Genomic DNA, 6,000 nt, shown 5'->3' on the forward strand with positions numbered 1-6,000 from the left:
AGTGCGGGAGACAGAGGGAGGCTCCTGGGAGGTGCGGGCTGGGAGGGCAGCGTGGCTGGGAGAGCAGACACAGCACAGCCAGGGCTGTTGGACTGCGGGGCGCTGGGCTGCCCAAAGTGCTGACCCCGCGTATCCCTGCGGCTGCTCCTCCGCTGATCCAACAGCACCCTCTGCCAACCGGGATGAGAATTGCGCCAAAGGACGGGAAGCTTTGACCTGTTTCCTTTTGGAAGGGGACTTCTGGGTACGGGATTACTGTTGAGGTGCTTTCGTGTTCTTTTGTTCTGCCAATACACATATATCTTTTCATAAAGGGCTGTTATTTTTTTCTTTTCCATACTTCCTCGACTGCAGCCTCTTAACTGCTCTCCTGGGTGGAACAGCAGTCCTGCAGCACTCAGTGGTTTGTGTTCCCAGGGTGGCTCCAGGCTCGGTCTGTTCCTGCACTGAGCCAGAGCTTCTGCATGGAACATCTGCCTCTCACTTGCTGGGACAAAATCCTGTGCTCATCCCGCTGCCCCACCTCAGCAGCCCTGCAGAAACGTCCCCAGGAAATCCCGTCTGGAAGGGAAAACCTCCCAGGAAAGGGAGGTTGTGGCTGCCCCATCCCTGGAAGTGTCCAAGGCCAGGTTGGATAAGGCCTTGAGCGACCTGGTCTAGTGGGAGGGGAGTGGAACTGGGTGAGCTTTAATGTCCATCCCAATCCCTTCATAATCTATGATTCTCATGCTGTCTCTCTCTCAAACAGTGCTGGGGACCTCGTGGCTGAGGGCTGGGGCCTCTGCACCACAGGGTGGCTGTGAGAGCTTTTGCTGGGCAGAAACCTCCTTGAATTTCCTCCTCATTACCCTAAGAAGGTTCTGTTGATCCAGTGCCTGTCTGTGCTTTACTCTGCTCCCCACAAAAACCCCAGTGTCCATCTTGTCCCGTGTCAGGTCAGCGCTCCCACCTGCCTGGGTGAGGGGCTGCTGCCAGCCCAGAGCTGCCAGGGCTCTGCCTCTCCTCCACAGGCCATGCTCTGTCCCTGCTGCTGTCCCCACTGGGCACCAGGACTGCCCTGGCACTTGGCCCCATGGAGGGAGGTGAAGCTTAAGCAGGGTGGGGAGCAGCCTTTCTCCTTCCAGAGGTGTATTTGCAAGGGACTGTCCACTCCTTGTCCTCCCAAAGCTTCCAGGTGGGCAGGATTGGACCCCAGACCCCTGCCCAGGAAGCCCAACCACGCCATGTGGAGCAGCTCTGGGGTCAGAGGGACAGGAGTGTCCTCCAGCCAAGCCCAACCCTGGGTGCCAGGTGGCCCACCCTGGGCCCAGTACTAAGGCTGTGCCCGTGACAGGGAGCTCCTGCCCCACAGGCAGGCAGTGGGACCCCCACCCACTCCCTGAACCCCCACCCACCATGGGGTGCTGAGCCAGGACAGGCCCAACAGGGAGGTGGGGCCGTGTTGAGCTGGGTGGGATGAGCCCCAGAGCAGGGAATGAGTGCCCCCCAGCCTTAGGGAGGGTGACAGCTCCCCTGCAGGACCCCAGTGTGCTGGTGGCTTATGCCCCTTCTCCACGTCCCCCCAGGTCTGTCAGGAGCAGAAGCTGGTGCTCATCATCACCCCGGGGTGGGGGCACCAGCCCTACCTGCCTCAGCTTTGGGTGAGGGGGGCCTGGCACCTCAGGGGTGCTGAGCTGGAGGGGAGGGGTGACCCTGGGGCTGGGTGCCCTCAGTGGTGCCCAAGGCCTCTCAGCCCTGCCTCAGTTTCCCTGGGTGCCACGAGGGGTGAGCAGGGAGCTCGGGGATCAGTCCTGGGGCTTCTCTGCCTGAGGGGCACAGTGTCCCCAGGCTGGGGCACCCCAGACCCCCAGTGCATGTGTGGGCAGGGGGGTCCTTTTCCTCACAAGTTCCCCCCAGCCAGGACATCAACCCCAGACCCCCAGGCAATCTTTTGGGGAGGAGGCAGGACTCTGTCATCCGACACAGCCCTGGCAGGGCTCAGGAACAAGTCTGGGAGCCTGGTAACAGGGACAAGTGGGATCAAAGGATTCCCTGAGCCACCCTGAATGTCCCTGTGAGGGGACACCCCTGAGCAGACAGGAGCCCTCTGGCTGCCTCCCTGGGATGTCCCCTGACACCTTCAGTCCACACCTCTCTCTGTGGGCCAGGGAGGCCCCTTCTCATGTAAAGCAGCTTTCTGGGGGTCTGTGCCCCCCTGCCCCACTGCTGGAGGAGCAGGAGGGAGGCTGGGAATGAATGCCCCCCCACCCTTGGCATCTCCCCATGCCAACGGCCTGTGGCTGCTGGGGACATGTCCACTAGGACCTGTGGCTGCTGGGGGACACACCTGTCCCCCTCTGCCCCCCAGTACTGGGCTGGGCACAGCTCAGTGTCCCACTGGGCACAGGGACAGCTCAGTGTCCTTTTTGGGCACAACTTCGTGCCACTGTCAGGCACAGGGACAGCTCAGTGTCCTCACTGGGCGTGGGGACATGAAGCACAGTCCTGTGCCCCCCCCCAGGCACAGGGGTGGCTCTGTCCCCAGTGGGCTGGGGCAGTTGGAATGGCTGTGTGACACCGTGGAGGGGCCTCCAGGCCATGATGAGCCCCCCCACCCTACAGGGGGTTTGGATGGTGCTGTGGGACAGGCAGGACACCCAGGGGACCCTGAGAGCCACCCTGGGCCCGTGGCATGGGCTCTCTGGTGTCCCCACACCCAGCCCTGAGAGGGGCAGGTATAAATAGCAGCTCTGTCACCTCCTGTCACATGCCCGGTGCTGGCAGGGTCCCCACCAAGGGGCACAGCTGTTCCTGGGGTGGGAGGGATGGCCAGGGGGGCACCCAGTCCCTGCTCCATTGCCACCACAGGGGCCACCCCCCACACCAGGAGCAGTCCCTGGGGCCTGGGCTGCCCCTGCGAGGCAGCACCGTCATCACCTTGGGATCACAGACCCCAACCCAGCACAGGGGCAGGGCCGAGATGGCCAGACCACCCCCCACCCCCCAGTATAGGGTCCCCCACCCCCCATATGATCCACTGCCAGCTCTGGGCAGCACAAACGGGGCGTTTCCAGCCCTAAATCAGAGTAAAAAGGGAAACCTGTGTCCCCCCCCCACCCCCACACGCCCGTCACCCTCTGCACGGGCAGAAACGGTCCCTGGGTGGCTCTAAAAATACCCGAGCCCTGCCGGCCCTGACAGCGACAGCTGCGCCCGCGCCGGGGGCTCCCGCAGGGGGCCGGGGCTGCCGACCCCGGGGGACCCCGCCGGGAACAGGGCATCCAGCTCTGCTGCCCCCGGGGCATCCAGCTCTGCTGGCCACAAGGCATCCAGCTCTGCTGCCACAGTGCATCCAGCTCTGCTGCCCCAGAGCATCCAGCTCTGCTGCCACAGTGCATCCAGCTCTGCTGCCCCAGGGCATCCAGCTCTGCTGGCACAGGGAATCCAGCTCTGCTGCCCCAGCGCATCCAGCTCTGCTGCCACAGGGAATCCAGCTCTGCTGCCCCCGGGGCATCCAGCTCTGCTGCCACAGGGCATCCAGCTCTGCTGGCACAGGGCATCCAGCTCTGCTGCCCCCAGCATGGGAAGGACGGGGAATGGTTGGAGCCAGCCCAGAGGAGGCCATGAAGTGGATAAGGGGACTGGAGCACCTCCCCTATGGAGGCAGGCTGGGAGAGCTGGGGCTGTTCAGCCCGGAAAGGAGAAGGTTGTGTGGAGACCCCACAGCACCTTCCAAGAACTGAAGGGGCCAGAGGGGGACTCTTCATCAGGAACTGGAGTGGCAGGACAAGGGGGAATGGGTTTAAACTGAAAGGGGGGAAATTTAGGTTGGATATACAGAAGAAACCCTCCCCTGTGAGGGTGGGGAGGCCCTGGCACCGGTTGCCCAGAGAAGCTGTGGCTGCCCCATCCCTGGAAGGGTTCAAACAATATCCCGGCGGTGGCTGTGCCGTCCCCCGGCCTCCCCGAAGCCCCTAATCCATCTCTCGCAGCAGGAGATGCCTAAGCTGCCTTTTCAAGCCGGCCCCTCCTCGCGCGGCTCGCGCGCTCTCAATGCCAGCGCTGGCGGGGGATGTGTCGGACAAGCCGAGGGGATCCCTCCCCTGCCAGCAAGGTCAAGGTGTGCTTAAGCCGGTTTCCCCCGCGCCCACCTCGGTGGGCTCTGTGCCCCGCCGGCACCAGGAGCGGGGCTGGGGGGACCGCGTGGCACCGGGGACGTGCCACCCCCGGGGGATCCCGTCAGTTGGACCCGTTTGTGGTGGGGCTCGTCCCCCCAGCTCCTCACAGCTGCTTTTAGGGTTGCCCACCAGTCCCCCCGGGACCCTCTGGGCACCAGGGCTTGGCTAACACTGTGTCCACTCCCTGCCAGGCTGCCCCGGGGCTCAGGCACCCCATGGCCCACGCCGGGAGTGCCCCAGGGCTCAACTCGCCCCACAGCCCGCCCCAGGGGTACCTGAGGGCTTGGCTTGGTACCCTGGGGCTGGGGACACCCCACACTCCACCCCACAGGTACCCCAGGGCTCAGTTCACCCCACTGCTACTCCGGAGCTTGGTGGTAGCAGTGGGTACCCCCAACTCACCCCACGGGTACCCAGGGCACAGCTCACCCCACAGCCCACCCCATGGGTACCCCAGGACTCAGCTGGCAGCCCCATCCCACCTGACCAGTGCTGATCACAGACCCCTCCCACCTCGTGGAGCCATTGCAGACCATTAGACCAGTTTAGACCAGTACAAACCAGGCCTGAGCACTGGTTCCTGCCCTCCCTAACCCACAGCACAGCGTGTGTGCAGCTCAGCTGGGCACAGGGGTGCACACACACACACCTCCAGGTGCCAGCAGAGCTGTCACACACACAGAGTCCCCAACACTGTGACCCCCTCAGCACCCCCGACCCCCCCAGCCCTGCTGCCACGTCCCCACACATCACCCCTCTGTGGGTGCTGTGTGTTCACGTGTGTGTGTGTGCATGTGTGTGCACACGTGTGCCTGCTCACGCCCTGGGGTGCAGGGGGACCTGTGCCAGGGACCCTGTGTGTCCTCCCTGTTCCCTTGGTGACAGACCACCGTCCCCGCTGGCACCTCGAGCCCGCAGCCAGCCAGGGCCTTTGTGCCTGGTTTTAATTAGAGGCTCTTAAGTGTGAAACAAAGCCGAGGGCAGGGCCGGGGGCCCTTCCCCTCCTCTGCGCTCCTGGGGGACCCCCGGGGTCCCCACCCCCCTGGCACCGCCTGGCACAGCTCCTCCCTGCTTCGCCCTCCTCCGCGCCGCCCCAAGGGACACGTGGTGCAAGGTGGTGCTGCCAGTGTCCCCCCAAAATATTGCCCTCAGGATCGGTGCTGGCCACCAGCCCACGCGTGGGGCCGTGCACGGGGCCAGTGCCAGCCATGGTGCCACCCCAGGGTTCCCCCGGGTGCCTGTTCCTGGGGAGGAGGCTCAGACAGGGGACAGCAGCCTGTGGCTGGGCTGAGGGCGCTTCCAGGGGGTCCAAGGGCAGGACCTGGGAGTTCACAGCTGTGTCCCCCCTCCCTGGCCCTGCTGGGTGCAGGGAGGACCCCCTAAGTGCCCTTGTGATGGGGAGCTGGGGGGGAGCTGGGTTTGGCCCCATACTCCCAGTACAGCCCAGTCTGGCCTGCTGGCAGCACCCACCCCCTCCCGCTGGGTGCCAGGGTGGGTCCTTGTCCTCACAGGTTCCCCCCAGCCAGGACATCAACCCCAGACCCCCAGGCAATCTTTTGGGGAGGAGGCAGGACTCTGCCACCCGACACAGCCCTGGCAGGGCTCAGGAACGAGTCTGGGAGCTTGGTGACAGGGACAAGTGGGACTCAAAGGATTCCCTGAGCCACCCTGAATGTCCCTGTGAGGGGACACCCCTGAGCAGGCAGGAGCCCTCTGGCTGCCTCCCTGACACCCTCAGCCCACCCAGGGGGTCCTTCCAGGGCTGGCTGGAGGGTCTGCTCCGGGTTTCCCCCTCCTCAGGAGAGCTCAGCACCCGCTCTGGGTGGGACCATTCGTGGGTTCT

The sequence above is a fragment of the Manacus candei genome, unplaced genomic scaffold, assembly GCF_025592945.1.
Source record: "Manacus candei isolate 608988 ecotype Guabito, Panama unplaced genomic scaffold, ASM2559294v1 h1tg000158l, whole genome shotgun sequence".
NCBI lineage: Eukaryota > Metazoa > Chordata > Aves > Passeriformes > Pipridae > Manacus > Manacus candei.